Source organism: Meriones unguiculatus, chromosome 1 (genome assembly GCF_030254825.1).
Source record: "Meriones unguiculatus strain TT.TT164.6M chromosome 1, Bangor_MerUng_6.1, whole genome shotgun sequence".
Lineage (NCBI taxonomy): Eukaryota > Metazoa > Chordata > Mammalia > Rodentia > Muridae > Meriones > Meriones unguiculatus.
The window spans coordinates 59,330,975-59,346,414 of NC_083349.1; positions in this window are offsets into that span (position 1 = coordinate 59,330,975).

Below are 15,440 nucleotides of genomic sequence, written 5' to 3' on the forward strand. Positions count from 1 at the left end.
CCTTTAATCCCAGCACTTGGAAGGCAGAGACAAGCAGACTTCTTTGAGTTCAAGGCCAGCCTTGTCTGCAGAACAAGTTCCAGAACAGCCAGGGCTACATAGTGAGACCCTGCCTCAAAAAAAAAAAAAAGGTCCAGAATATGTCCACTTCTTACTCTTTGCTCTGTACCACACTGTCTAAGCCACCATAACTTGCAAAGAAATGAAGGAAAGAAAGAAAAAGAAGAAGACGGGAAGGAGAAAAGGAAAAAAAAAGGAAGGAAGAAGAAAGGAAAAAGCCCTACAGTAGCAACCAGAGCGACCCTCCCAACTGCATTCAGGCCATGACCCTGCTGGTTCAAACCCCTCAGTAGGTCTCTGCCTTGCTCAGAGTAAATCCTGACAGATGTCCCAGGCTCTCCACTCTCTGGCTGTTCACTCCACCCTCACAGCCATTCACTGCAGGTCACCTACTGTGACAGCCCTCAGCTCACTGTTCTCTCTGCTGGCCTCTGGGTTGTGCGTCAGTTGGAGGTACACCAAACATGTACCTCCTATCGCTGAAGACCCTTCCATCCATTGGCCTTTTCCTGGATGTCCCCATAACTGGTTCTCTCACTCCCTGTGTTCTCTACCACAAGGCTACCTGTCAGAGAGGCCATCCCAACCACCTTAAATAAAGCAGCCACCTTAAATAAAGCAGCACACAGAGGATGGGGCATAGCTCGGTACTAGAGCACATGCCTAGTACACTTGAACCCAAGAGCTTAAATGCCAAACTGAAATAAATAAATAAATAAGCAAAGTCTACAACACAGCAAAGGTTCTCTCTTCACTTCCCTGCTTTTTCACTTTGTTTTAGCAGTATCTGGAAGGTTAGATTTTGTTCCTTTGTTTGTTTCTTTGTTTTTGAGACAGGGTCTCACCACAGATCCTCTGTGTAAACCAGGCGGGTCTGGAATTCACGGAGATTCCCCGGCCTCTACCTCCTGAGTGCTGGAAGTGAAGGTATGCACACCCAGCAGCAGGCTACATTGTCTCTGTCTGTCTCCTATCATCTGCAAATAGAACAGGAGCATAAGGGCAGCTTCGGGTTTACTCTATGACAGCTGTAGACTGGGAAATCAAAGACAGTGTTTGGCACGTAATAGCTGTTCAACAAACATAACAGAAAAAAAACATGAATGAGATGATGTGAAGAAAAGTGAGTAAGCAGGAGGCTTGAGGCAGCAGCAGGCATGAGGAACAGGTGAGAGGAGGAGGAGAATGGCCAAAGAGTCAGTAGATGGGCTTATTTTAGTTGAGTTACTGAAAAAAACAAACAAAAACACAAAAGGTTCCAGAAGACAGCAGCTGCTCCTGCTCCTTCCACAGCCCAGTGGTTTGAGACTTAAAAGCATCAAACTTCTCAAATATCTGTTTCACGCAACTCAAAGCACCAATCATAGTTCCTGGGGTGGGGGGGGAGGGCGCTGGTGTGCACAGGAGACTCACTATGTGGTAAGACCCGGGAAGACTCACCTTGCGCCATCCTGTGCAGTGTGATGTCATTGACAGACAGCGCCACATCGGCTCCTGGCCATGCGCGGGGCCCTGACACTCCCTTTCCATACTGAAGACCCCACATCTCCGGCTACAGGGCATAGACTTCAAAGTAGAAACAGTAGTTTTCTCATTTAATCCCAGCACTCAGAAGGCAGAGGCAAGCAGATCTCTACGAATTTGAAGCCAGCCTGGTCTACAGAACAAGTTCCAGGACAGCCAAGCTATGCAGGAGGACCTTATCTCAAATAGTAGTAATAATAATAATGGTTTTTCTCAGCAGGGCTGTTATTGGGTCTTGGAGACCAAAGGTCTCCAGCTGGACTGAGGGCTGCAATGATGGAACTCTAACAAACTCCTCCAATGTGTGACTGTGCGGGAGTGCCTGTCTGTAAGTGACGTCAGCTCAACCAAGCAGAGACCAGAAGCGTTGAGAGAAGAGCACCAGAGAACCCTCGAAGTGATATTCAGTCCTCTGGATCCAGCCATATCTGAAATAAAGCCTGTCTGGTGTGCCCTGGGTCAGAAGCCAACACTGCTCTTATTTGGTGGATTAAACAAATATATTTGGGCCTGTCACTTGCAACCATGAAGCTTGTTCTGAGAATATAAAACCCTGTTAAGAGTTTTAGGGATTTTTCCTGTAGACAGAAGAGAATAGCTTTATGTGTCTGCTATTTGGAAGAGTGATCTGTCAATAATATGGGCTGGACACAAGGAGAGACTGTCGATGGAGAAAGAGTGTGAAACTGATAATTCAGTGAATCCAGAAGGGATGGGAACAACCTGAACAATTAGGTGGTCTCTGGGAGGAAGCAGATATGGAGATAGGACAAGGCTATATACTTTTACATATTTATTTTTCTTTTTATGTGTGAGTGTCTGCATATATGTGTGTGTACACACACGCACTATGTGATAGTGGAGGCATTGGATCTCCTGGAGCTGGAATTACAGACAGTTGTGAGCTGCCTGCTGTGTGTGCTGGGAGCCAAACTTGGTCCTTGACAAGAACAGCTAGTGCTATTAACCATTGAGCCTTCTCTCCATCCTCTGTCAAGGTTACATTTTTTTTTAATTTTTTTTTAAAGGATACTTTATATGAGAGAAAAGGCAAGAAATTTCCATGTCTATTATCTATCTATCTATCTATCTATCTATCTACATAGATAGATCTATGTATCTATCTATCTATGTAGATAGACAGACAGATAGATGTACGTATATATCTAGATAGACATACGTATATATGAAAGCATAATAACTCTCTGCAAGCAGCTGTGTCTCACAGAGAGAAGTGTGGGTGGGGACAAGGTAAGAGTTACATTTGAGTATAATTTTTAAGTCTACTTTTGACTTTATTAAAAATAAATTAAAAAGTAAAGAGACAACCAGACCCTTGACACATAAAAGCAAAAATGTCTCATGAAGACGTCAAATGTAGTTCTTTGGATTCTACAGCAATTGAAAGGCTTTGTTGCAAGGAGACACCTGAGGACCTCTGAGCTTTGCTCTCAAAAGGGGTAGAGAAGGGGCTGAAGAGATGGTTAAGAGCACTGAATGCTCTTCCAGACAACCTGGGTTCAATCCCCAGCACCCACATGGCAGCTCACAGCTGTCTATAACCCCAAGATCTGACACCCACAGACATATATGCAGGCGAAACACCAATACACATAAAATAAAAATAAATGAATACATTTTTTTTAAAGTGTAGGGCAACAGTTTTCAACCTTGCTAATGCTGTGACCCTTTAACTCTTCATGCTGTGGTGACCCCCAATCATGAAATTATTTACATTCCTATTTTCATTCATAATGGTAATTTTGCTACTGTTATGAATCGTAAATATCTGTGTTTTCCTATGGTCCTAGGTGACCTCTGTGAAAGGGTCATTTGGCTACCAAAGGGGTAGTCAACCCACTAATTGAGAACCTGAGAAAGCAGGGGACAGAATGGAAGGGAATCTTCAGAAAGGTTGAAAAGGGAGAGCAGGAGTGGCCAGGGGTGGGCAGTGAGTGCAGGAGAGGATCTTCTTTCTGGCTAAGGGCTTCGGAGATAGGCTTTCCGATCTGGGTGTGAGGGGCATGTGGAAAGAAGCCTGAAAGAATGAGGTGAGGCACACAGCCTGGAAGAAGGTGGGGCCCAGAGAATTTTGCCAGCAGAGGGAAGGGGAGAGAGTTGAGACAGGCTATGAGGAGATGCAGCGCTCTCACTAGGATGAGGAGAACAGGGCTGGATCTAGCCTCAAGGAAGCCAGAGAATTATGGGAATTCTCTTCTAGAGGAAATCTGAGAGGACAGGAGACCCATGTGTTCGGCGGCAGATCTATATATAGCTCACAGTGGCACCATCCTTCATGACACAGCATGTAGGCTCCCAAGATTTCATTCTCAGCTGAGCAGAGGTTCTGCCAAATGAAGGGCAGAAGAGACCCAGATATTACCCCACAAGGTCATTTACTTGAGTGTTGACAAGTTTCTCCCTCTCTATGTGCCTCCATTTCCTGATAGAAGCTAATGACTTCTAGGACTTTTTCTTATTTGCCCACTTTAGTTTTCAGTAATTTGTATATTGTAGGTGTCCTAGCAATTTCGGTGCCCAGAAGAAGTTCTGGAACGTTCTGGTGGCTCAGCACAGTTGGAGTAGAAGGAAGGGTCATGCTCTAAGCTACCAGACCCTAGATTGCTTGTTTCCATTCTCCATCTGCCTTTTCCTGTCTCTCTTCCCTGTGTCTGCCTAGAGGTCTCTGGGATCAAGAACATGAGCATTAAGGCAAATGAAAGTGGCCTGAGGGACCTTTAAGGGTACAATGGAAGGTCTGTAGGGAGGGAGACAAAGGAAGCAGCTATTTGGGGTCAACTGCATTTCTACCCTCTCCCCATTGCTGCCTGCCCAAACCATCCCAATACCCTAATTAGCTGGTCCCTCAGGCCCCTGTTAGCTAGGCCGGCTGAGCGCCCAACTCCCTGGGGACCAGACTGCTTACCCTGAGACTAATCAGCCCTTCAGTCCTTAAGTGCATGAGAATCTCTCTCTCTCTCTCTCTCTCTCTCTCTCTCTCTCTCTCTCTCTCTCTCGGAGTCAAGCACCCCATTCCAGACATCAGGGTTATTGTAGGGTGGTACTGAGTTCTCTCAATGAAAACACCCGAATTCTGGGTGATGGAAGAAGTGAAGAGAAGCCAAAGTTTGAGGGTTCTTCTCAGATTTGGAGTTTTCTCTCAGGCTTGTGGGACCAAGATGTGTAGCAAAGGATGCATCCATGATTTGGGTACTCTATGGTACCCCAAGCCCTTAGACTTGTGCCTCTCGGGCCCTCATTATAGCCAATATTCACCCCCACCCAGAACCTCCTCCCCCATCTCAGGCCCCTTCCACTCTACCTCCCCATCCCCTACCCCCTGCCCCCCCCAACACCCGCACTGTCAGCCCAAACACATGATAAATTGCCCTGTCAACAGAATTCATTCAGGGACCAATTAATTCCACAGAAATGAACCAGGAGCCATCAGTTGCTGAAAAACTCAGAGTGCAAAGAGCGGAGGGAGGGGGTGCAAGCAGGGGGTGGGTGGCAGGGGAGGGGACGGGGAGGCTGGGGAAGTTAGTCTGACAGAAATTGGTCATTTAATGCTTAAGTGCACGCTAGACAGCCCTGTCATCGCCCGAGGCCCCCGCGCGGGATTAATTATCAGAGGAGAAGAGGGCAGCCCGGCCTAGCCCGGCCGTCTGTCACCAATGAAGGCTGGAGTCACCCAGGCCTTGGGCCACCCTCGGTCCACTCTAAGTCCCCAGGTCTCCTGGTTCTCCGGCATCCAAGCCCCTCCTATCTAGTTCAAGGCCCAATCACATGTAGTCATGGCCTCGCCATCAGCTGGCCCAGCCAGAAAGACCTTCTCAACCACTTAACTGAGTTACACACCATAACTCCATATATCCTGTGTCATTATCCTCAGCCATCTTAGGTGACTGTGTGTAACCCAAAGCATAATTGCTCCATTCATTGGTCCTAATCTGAAGGAATGGTACCACCGTCCATTCAACTGCACAACTCAGCATTTGCCAGTCAGCTTGACTCCTTCCTCTCACTCACTCCTCTTATCCAATCAGAATTCAAGTCTTAAAGAGTCAAACGCCTGGGAAATCTAACAAATCAAGTTTGTTTGCTTCTAACTCTCTTCTACTACTCAAGGCTCGGCCATCATGGCCACTGTCTATACTTCAGACTTAGAACTACTGTAATCATCAAAAACACAAGTGACAGCCAGCCAGGTGTGCTGGCACACATCTTCAGTTGCAGCACCCAAGAGGCAGAGGCAGGCATTATCTCTGTGAGTTAGAGGCCAACCTGGTCTACAGAATGGATTCTAGGACAGCCAGGGCTACACAGAGAAATCCTGTCTCAAAACAAACAAACAAACAAAAGCAAGTAACATCGTGCCATGCCCCTCTATCACACAGACACACACATCAACACACACCCACCCACCCCCACACACACACACACACACACACTAATGCTCTTTGGTAGACCACCATGAGCCTGCAGGAGATCTTACCCAAACTCCTAAACACTTACAAGCCATTACTCTAGTCTCTCTCATCAACCAGACACATCTCTAGCATCTCTAGCTGCTTTCCTGAGCTTTCTGCCTCCAGCCCCTGCCCTTCTGTGCTCATGCTTGCAAACCTTGTGCATGATTTATTCCCTCCACCATCAGACACCCATCATTCAGTTGACTAACTCCTAGCTATTTTCCCAAACTCTGATTAAATGTCCTATAGACACAAAGCTTTTTCTGGCCCCTTGATGCAGTTTTATAGTTTCTCAAACACCCACAATTCATTTACTCACAGGTTACCCTAGCAATTGTACATTTGTTCTTTCGTATGTGTGTGTGTGTGTGTGTGTGACTATATGCCTTGTATGTGCAGGTGCCCACAGAGGCCAGAAGAGAGCATCAGATCCCCTGGATCTAGAGTTACAGGTGGTTGTGAGTGTCTAATGTGGTTGCTGGGAACAGAACGTGAGTCCTCTGGAAGAGCAACAAGCTCTGCCGCAAAGCCTTCTCTCCAGTCTTCTTCTCCCGTGTTTAGTCTTTCCATCAAAACGTTGAGTGACTGGGCTGAAGAGATGGATCAGTGGTTGACAGCACTGTCTGCTGTCCCAGAGGACCTGAGCACTCATATTCCTAGCACCCCATGGCAGTACTAAAGGATCTGACACCCTCACACCAATGCTCATAAAATTAAATAAATTTTTTAAAATGTTGAGCTATGTGAATATGGAGTCCGTGTCTTTCTTCTCAGAACCTAACACTTAGTAGATATCAGAAAACACTTGGACAAATAAATGGTTGGCCCTGCCTTGGCTCAGGCACTAGCCTGACCTAAGAGGGCAGCTCCTTAGACTCAGGAGTCTGTTGTAGCCCAGGACAAGCTAGGGGGCTAGAGAAGTGAGAAAACCTCAGAGACTGTTCAACCAAGTTGTGAGCTCATGACCCAATGGTCCAAACAGCTGTGTCAAGGAGGCTCAGTCAGGGAGAATCTCCTGAGGCCTAGAGGTGACATAGTCTCAGAGACAATGGCCAGGGTTGGGGTAGATATCTTAGAAGAGCAAAGATAGGGTCTGGGTAGCTCAGGCTTTGCTCAGAGCCTGTGCTGGCTAGAATTGGGTGCTGGTAGGGGACACAGTTGAACTGTTCCCAAACTGGTGATGTAGCCATCAGAAGCTAAGCTGACGGGATGCGGATGCTCATGGGTAATGGACAGGAGGTGTAATTTACAAAAGGTGATGAAGGCCAGGCTGAGTTTGGTCTTTCCCCTGCCTATTTCTTAGCATGAGCAAACATGAAGTGTTATTTGAGATGTTAATTCTGCCTACTGGACAGAGTGGTTGAAGGGGAGGTAAGAGACCATTAAAAGGCTAGTGTGTCATGAGTGCTGTGATCAAAATCTAAAATGACCGCTCTCCCATAAGCTGCTTTGGGGTTTTTTTGTTTTGGTTTGGATTTGGTTTTGGTTTTGTGCTTGTTCCTGAATTGATGGTGTCACTTCAGGAAACAGTGGAAATTTCTGAAGTGAAGCTTAGCTGGCAGAAGTAGAATAACAAGCTCTTCAGAGTCTCCTGGTCTGGCTTTCTGCTTCCTGTTCTGCTAGGATGAAAACAGCCCTCAGCACATTTCTGCCACCATGAACTGTGGTGATCAATCAGAATCTCCTACCCATCATGGACTAAACCCCTCTGAAGCCAGGAGGTAACTGAATCTCTTCTCCTCTAAGTTGTTCCTGTGCAGTATTGTGGTCACTGTGACACAAAAGTGACCAAGACAGTGAGCAAGGAGTGGAGGGAAAGGATGAGATGGGAATGAAAAGAATAAAGTTGAGGCTGCTCTGTGATGGAGAAGTCTCCCATAAGGGAGAGAAAAGATGGGGCTTCTCTCTCTGGAAGGGCGCTGACCCCAAATATCTGGGTCCAAAAAAGTCTTAGCTCAAACTCACCAGACTTGAACTTGGCTACCAATTAGATGTGAAGACGAAAAAATGAAACAGCAAAAATAACTGCCTCCAAGACTGTGTTCCATGAGACTGGATGCCGGTAGGGCCATCTACAGAACTGCTTTCTGCTCTTGAAGAAGAGGGACCAGCTTGAGACTCTAAGAACGAGCATGACTTTGTATCCACATTTAAGTTGGCTATGCCTGGCTGTGATGACCCATAAACAAAGTTACCAAAAAGTTGCTCAGGGAATCAGGAGATACCTGTTCTTGCCCCAATCTTCTACCCTCTAAATTTGTATATCACTGTGAATGGTGCCTACAATTCTTCAACTAAATAATAGTAAAACACAAACCACAACAATCTCATAAAAAATACGATACAGCAAAGATGTGTCATCATAAAGGTGAAAGTGATAAGCAGGGCTGTGAAGATTATCTTGTGTATTCTAGACACAAGATAACTATGTGGCAATTTATTAATATTAACCAGGAAATGATGGGCCAAAGCACTACAAGCTAACAGTGCTTGGCTGTAATAAGGTAACCATGTAATCAGGACCTTGTAGTGCTGACATAACTGTAAGGAGAATTCAGCAACAGAATGACAGCCTGACAATGTAATCGTGTAGTTCAGTGATGCTGCACTGAAATAATGATGCAATGACATGATGGAAGATACAGTAGTAAAGTCACATGATGATAAGGTCTCAGCAACAGTGGAAAGAGGAGGCTGGGTCTGTCAGACTAGGTCCCCAGAATCCTGAGACTATGAAAACATTGGTAATTCTGGAAAGATGCTTCCTCGGGATGCAACAGAAGCCTAAAAGTAGTTGCTGGAAGGATTCTGCATTCTGGGACAGAAAGGTCTGAGCCAAGGAGAGAAGCTGAGGAGGCAAAAAGTGATGGTAAAGCTTTGAAAGACAGGACACAGCCCTGTGGACTGGCTGGAGTGGAGCCTGGGCTTAAGTCAGGGGGACCATCCCTGCTGACCGGCATCTGAACATCATCAAATTGACAAACAACAAACAAACAATCGCTCTACTCACAACACGATTGAAAACTCACATTTACCTGACCTACCATGTGCTGATGACTGTGCTAAAGAACTCTTTCTAACTTGGCCATGATGAATATCCCTGTAAGGAAAGTTTCGTTATTTCCATTTTACAGATGAGGATAAAGACACCCAGAGAAATGAACCTATTTGCTCAAATCACATAGCAAGAAAGAAGTAGCATGTCTTTGATATTGTTTGCTTTAGGAAGTGTGTGATCAGCCAGCATGAGCAAAATCAGCAGGCAGGCTGAGCCACAATATAAATACATAACATTCTTATACATAAATGTTATTAAAAGGCAAATATAAAAGTAGGTAAATTATATACAGTATAAACCACTTACTAAAAAGGGAGAAATATGAATACACTTATTTGCTTACACTTTACAGATTAAAAATGTTTTTTAAATTGTTATTTGAGGAGGGAAGAAACAGAAAGAGGACAGAGTACAAGAGAGGGAGCACCAAGTACAGCTTATTTTATAGATCTGAATTTAAAAGAATGGAAATACTTTACATGATGGCACAATAAAAATCAAGCAAATAAATAAATAAATAAACAAACTCCAAAGCAAAATAAAATAAATGAACCTAACTATCTATTGAGTTGGTGTCATCATCACATAGAGAGAAACTATTTCAAGTAATTTAAAATCCAATAATTGACTCCACATACATCCCTGGTGGTGTAGACACTAATAAAGCAAGTACGTAGCGTTATTGATGTTCTTGGAGGCTTTGGGTGTGGGAGAAAGGAACAAACAAAAACATATGGTAAGTGAGGATTAATAAAATCTCCACAATCCTGAATTTGATTTGGAAGGCTCAGTAGTAATTCCTGATGCATTTTAGCTTTGAAAGTATCTATCTCAGGATGTCCTCCACCGTAAAGAACAAGGAGCCAAGCAGCTCAGCAGCAATAAACACCTCTAGTTCCAACACTGTGGTCTTTAAATGCCACTTGGACTGGAAGGAGCCAGAGCTCTTTAGGGGAAGCGGAAGTCTCTAGGTCTAAAACAAAATATGGACAAGGTGGTTCTGGAAGTCTTGTCTCATCCAAAAGCAAAGAAGTCTTTCAGGAAAGTCTTTCAGGTCATGTCAAAAGGACTTACACGCCAATTAAAGGCTCCCATTGGCCAAAGGTGAGACAGAGGAGAGTCACCGAGAACTTTCACCGCAACTGATTGAAGCACAGCTGTGGTGTTTAAATCTGAGTCCATAATTATGCTTAGAAGAAAAACTCTGTTGGTCTTCGAAGAACGCGGGAGAAGGAACTCCTTGCCCGGAAAACTGATGAGGACCATCAGGGACCAACATCTCCACTGCCTTCCTTCTAGGAACGGTGTCTGGTGTAAAGGGAGGAGAAGTTGCTCTTTCAAAGGCTGAAATGAAGTAAACAGAATTAGAACAGCACCACTCTGCACTTGCCAGTGAAACAATGGAGCTAACCACTCGCAGCTGTTAACTTTGGGAAAAGAGAAACAATGGAACAGAGTTCTGTTTATGCTGGAAACACAAGGAAAAACTTCTGAAAAATCAGGCCTTCTTTAATCTAATCAAACCTCTAGATGTAACCACCATTTTACAGAAAAAAACTGAGGATGGAGGAACCACCGGACACATTAAAACTCCAGGTGGTGGCACTACCCATATTCTGCAAATGGATCGATTAAAACATACATAGGAACTATAGCAATTAACCACATTATAGTTGCAATTCCAGGCCTCAGGAAATCTTACGCTTTCTTCTGATGGGGAGACTGGTCATGGGGTCAGTTGGACACTGAAGAATAACGTGTGCTAGTGATGTTATTTAACATCTTTTTTATTTTAGAGATAAGACTGAAATGTTTATAGATTAAATAATACAGTAAGTGGAATTTGTTATAAAATACTGAGGGAACAGAAATGACTGAACATATGGAATAAAGCTGGCCACTGTAGCCAGGTAGGGTAGTGCGTGCTTATAATCAAAGCACTTAAGAAGTGGAGGTAGGAAGAGCTGTACTTCAAGTTCAGATTTAGCTACATAGTAAGTCCAGAGTTAGCCTAGACTACACAAGACCTATCTCAAAAGCCAAAAAGAAAAGAAAAAAAAAAAAAAAAAAACTAACTGGTTACAAGTTGATAAGTGTTGGAGCTGGGGTCATTGTTCCATTCACTCACTTTTATATATTCTTGAAGTTTTCAATAACAACTGCCTAAACTTAAGCTAAGGCTATACCGAAATGAGCTGTTAAAATTTGGGGTAGTTACTGGATGCAGTGGGGCACACTTGTAATCCCAGCACTCAGGAAAGCAGAGGCAGGCTGATCTCTGAGTTCAAGACCTGCCTGGTGTACAACGTGAGTCCAGGACAAAGGCTACATAAAGAAACCCTGTCTTGAGAAACCAGAAACCAGAAAAAAAAATGGCTGTAGGCAGACTGGGTATGTAGCTCAGTGATAGAACCCTTATCTAGGATGGCTAAAGTCCTAGGTTCAAAACGAAGGAAAGAGAGAAAGAAAGTGAGAGAGAGAGAGAGAAGAGAAAGGGAGGAGGGAGGAAGGAAGGAGAGGGAAAGAGAAATTAAGGCTGGACAACTCTCCAGCATTGACTTTCAGAAAATAGGCAGCTATGTCAGCTGATCAACCCTCAGAGCTGGAGACACTGCAGAAAGTGACAGCCTGAGAGAAGAGATCTCTAGGTACTGACAGAAAAGATCTCTAGATACTGACAGAAAAGATCTCTAGATACTGACTATGACTTCTACTCATTCAGGTCTTCATTTGATCATTCTTTCATTATATACACTAATCAGTAAGTCCATAGATAAAAAGGTCAAAGCAATCTTTGTATGCCTTAAACTTTTGTATGTGATAGTCAGAAAAAGATATCAATGATTTAAAAGAAATTTCTAGCATTAATAATAAACTCCAAAATTAAATACTCCAAAAAAGAAAGAGCTTAAGAGAATAAAGACAATCCAGGAAAGAAAACTTTTTTAAAAAATGATATATACCATTAGAGAAGTAAAAGAAACTCACACCCTTGAAGCAGGTACAGGGCAGAGTTCTTAAGTTTTGGTAGATTTTTCTATTCAGAGAGGCCTGGAGAGATGACTCCGTGGTTAGGAGCATGAGCTGTTCTCCCTGAACCTGGGTGGACCTCCAGCACACACATGGTGGCTTACAACCACCTGTGCTTCCAGTCCTCAGGAAATCTTAGGCTTTCTTCTGACCTCCAAGGTCACCAGACATGCATACGCTAGACAGACATACATGTGGACAAAACACCCATGTGCATTAGATAGATAGATAGATACTTTAAGAAGATACACTCAGAAAATAATAGCATGTTTAAATTCCATGCAATCAATATATGTACATGGTATATGTGACCTATGTCAAAAGTAAAAAGTATTCAGTAGAAAATTTGCAAGATGAAATTCAAGAAATCTTAAAAAAAAAAGGAGAACAAATAGCCACAGAGATGAAAAATGAACAAAAGAAGAAAAAAAAGCTATGGCTGAGGAGGCAGCTCCTCATCAGGTAAAGCCTTTGCATCACAGGCACTAGATTTATGACTCTACAAATTCTAGTGATCAGACAGATCACCAGTCTTGATCCCAGGACCCATGTAAAAAGAAGCTAAGCATTGTGGGACACACTTATAACCCCAGCACTGGGGAAGCAGGGGCTGGCAAGTCCTGCAGCCTAACCTGCCTGTGAGACCCAGACCAGTGAGTCCCCATCTCAGAAAAAGAAAAAAAAAAAAAAAAAAAAAAAAAAAAGAGGGCATTGCCTGACAGTGCATGAAGTCATCCTCTGTCTCCACACCACACACATACATGCCACCCACACATTAACACATGCACACACACAAATTAAACTAGAGTATAAATACAGAAAGGTTTGAACATTTAACAAGAAGTGTCAGAAAAAGAGTATAAGGAAATAGAGGTGAGAAAACAAAACAATTCCAGAAATTCTTCAGAAGTGAATGTATTTCTAAATTGAAAGGGCCTAAGAAATGCAGGTAAAACAGATTTACAAATGTTCACACTAATGTATAAATGAATGAAATTATGGAACATCAAAGAAAAAATAGAAGCTTCCGGAATAAGAGGGGGAAAAGTACTAAGCTGAGTGTGGCGCACGCCTTTAATCCCAGCACTCAGGAGGCAGAGGCGGGCAGCCTGGTCTACAGGCGAGTTCTAGGACAGTAGCGCTACACAGAGAAACCCTGTCTCAGAAGTGTTGGCGGGGAGTCCATTATCATAGTTTGAAATAAGAACGGCCTAAGGCCGTTCTCAGCAGCAACAATGGAAACTATAATAATGGAATAATGTCTTCAAAGTGCCTGGGAAGATTCCTTGGCCTTTTGGCAAATATCAAGTGAAGGTTCTGAGGAAAAGTGATTCCAAATTTAAAATATCAACCAACAGGAAAACTAACATAAAGTCACTAACGTGTCCCAAGTCTCCTCAAACTCAGCTCTCACGAATGTTATCCTGGAAAATTACTGGAGAAGGTCCGTCGTTAACAAGTGAAGGAGTTTTCAGGCATGAGAGCACACCTGTAATCTCAGAAAGCTGTGGCAGGCAGGCAGAAGTTCAAGGTGGCCTAGGCTACGCAGAGAAACTTTGTTACAAAACAAAAACAAACAATGAATCAACCAATGTGGGGCCAGGCCAGCCTGGAGCAAGAGTGAGGGTGCGGGATGTCCGACCCTGAAAATCTCATCCTTAGACCGGGCGGGAGCAGGACTCCTCCCTCCCTGTTCCGGCCTGCGCTCCCTGCACATGTGGCTTTTCTGGCCCCCACCTCTGCTGCCCTCGAAGAGCTCGGGTAGCCTGGTGGCCAGGTGACAGGTTAAACTTCCTGTCTTCTTATGAGGTCGTGTCCGGCGAGTCCCTAGAGTTCTTCCTCAGGCAGATAAGGCAGTCCCAGCACCTCAGGCCCAGGCAAGGATATACATTCACCCCAAAAGCCTCTACCAACTCCCCAAAGGGTTAAATAGCCTTTGCCCCTCCCCTGCCCTTGCATTTAAACAAGCTGCTCAAGAAAGAAGTAAACAAATGATCTGACATTGGAGAGATGAAAAAACAAAACAAAACAAAACTTTCAAATGATGAAAAAATTCACAATAAAACAACTGTACAACATGATCCTGGCATTATTTTTTACCAAATAGGAACAAGAACAAATTTTCCACATGCATTTATTAGGGTGTTCACATCCAAAAGTGTCTGGTTTGAGACCATCAGAGAGAGCCCAACTCCTTTTTTCATTTTCTTTGTCATGCCAAGGTCCTGATGAGGGATTGCATCAAATTAAAGGGATCCCTTATTAATTTCTCCTCGAAGAGTTAAAATTTTTAAATTGTCATCCTAGGAAGCCCCTCTTTAAAATCCATCTGTCCAAGTTCTTTTTTTCTAACTCACTCAGAATGGCCATTTGTGCAAGTGGCAGCCCTTCATGGAAGTATTTAGGTCCCAAAATTATGCCCCTGGGAGGACTGACAGTTCAAGGCCAGCGTGCAGTGTAGAGCAAGTTCTACACCAACCTGGGCAATAGAGCAAAGTCTCGCCTCTAAGAAACTAAGCAAACCCAGGAAGCAGCCCACCATTAAGATAAAATGAGAGCAGCAGAGATTACAGTAGATACTTAACAAAAGAAATCTCATTTGTGGTAGAGATTAATTAGGAATAAGTAGCTAGAAAATTTAACAACAGCAAAAACATAAGGCAATTATCAACTCTAGGGGAAAACAAACACGGTATGAGAAATTAAATGTGACAAGGCAGACTCGGTGGCACCACACTGTAATCATGGCATCTGGGAGGCTGAGGTAGGAGGACCACATGTTTGAGGAGAGCCTGGTTCACAGTGAGACCAAAAAGAAAAGTAAAAATCGGAAGAAATGAAAAGACTAAGGAAGGAGGGGAAGAAGGAATTAAATGTGATAAAATAGCATTAATCAACAGTTGAAAATAGATTTAATTTCTATAAAGATGAGATACTAAGGTATTAGGAGACTACACAAACACAAAATGAATATATCCTACCCTTCCATAAATGGGGAACAGATTATATCTAAAATTAAAACACTGAAATGTTTATATAAGCACAGTCTATGAAAATAAGGAATGACATATCAAAATGTTTATATAAGCACAGTCTATGAAAATAAGGAATGACATATCAAAATGTTTATCTACACAATCTGAGAAAGATTAGAGATGAGGAGCTACTAGAGAATATTATATCCTCTATATCTCTTCAGTTCACCTTTGAGCTATGTATATATACCGTTTTTTTTTAATGAAAAATTCAGATACACAAAAAAAGGGAAATGAAATAAAACACTAAACTTTCATACT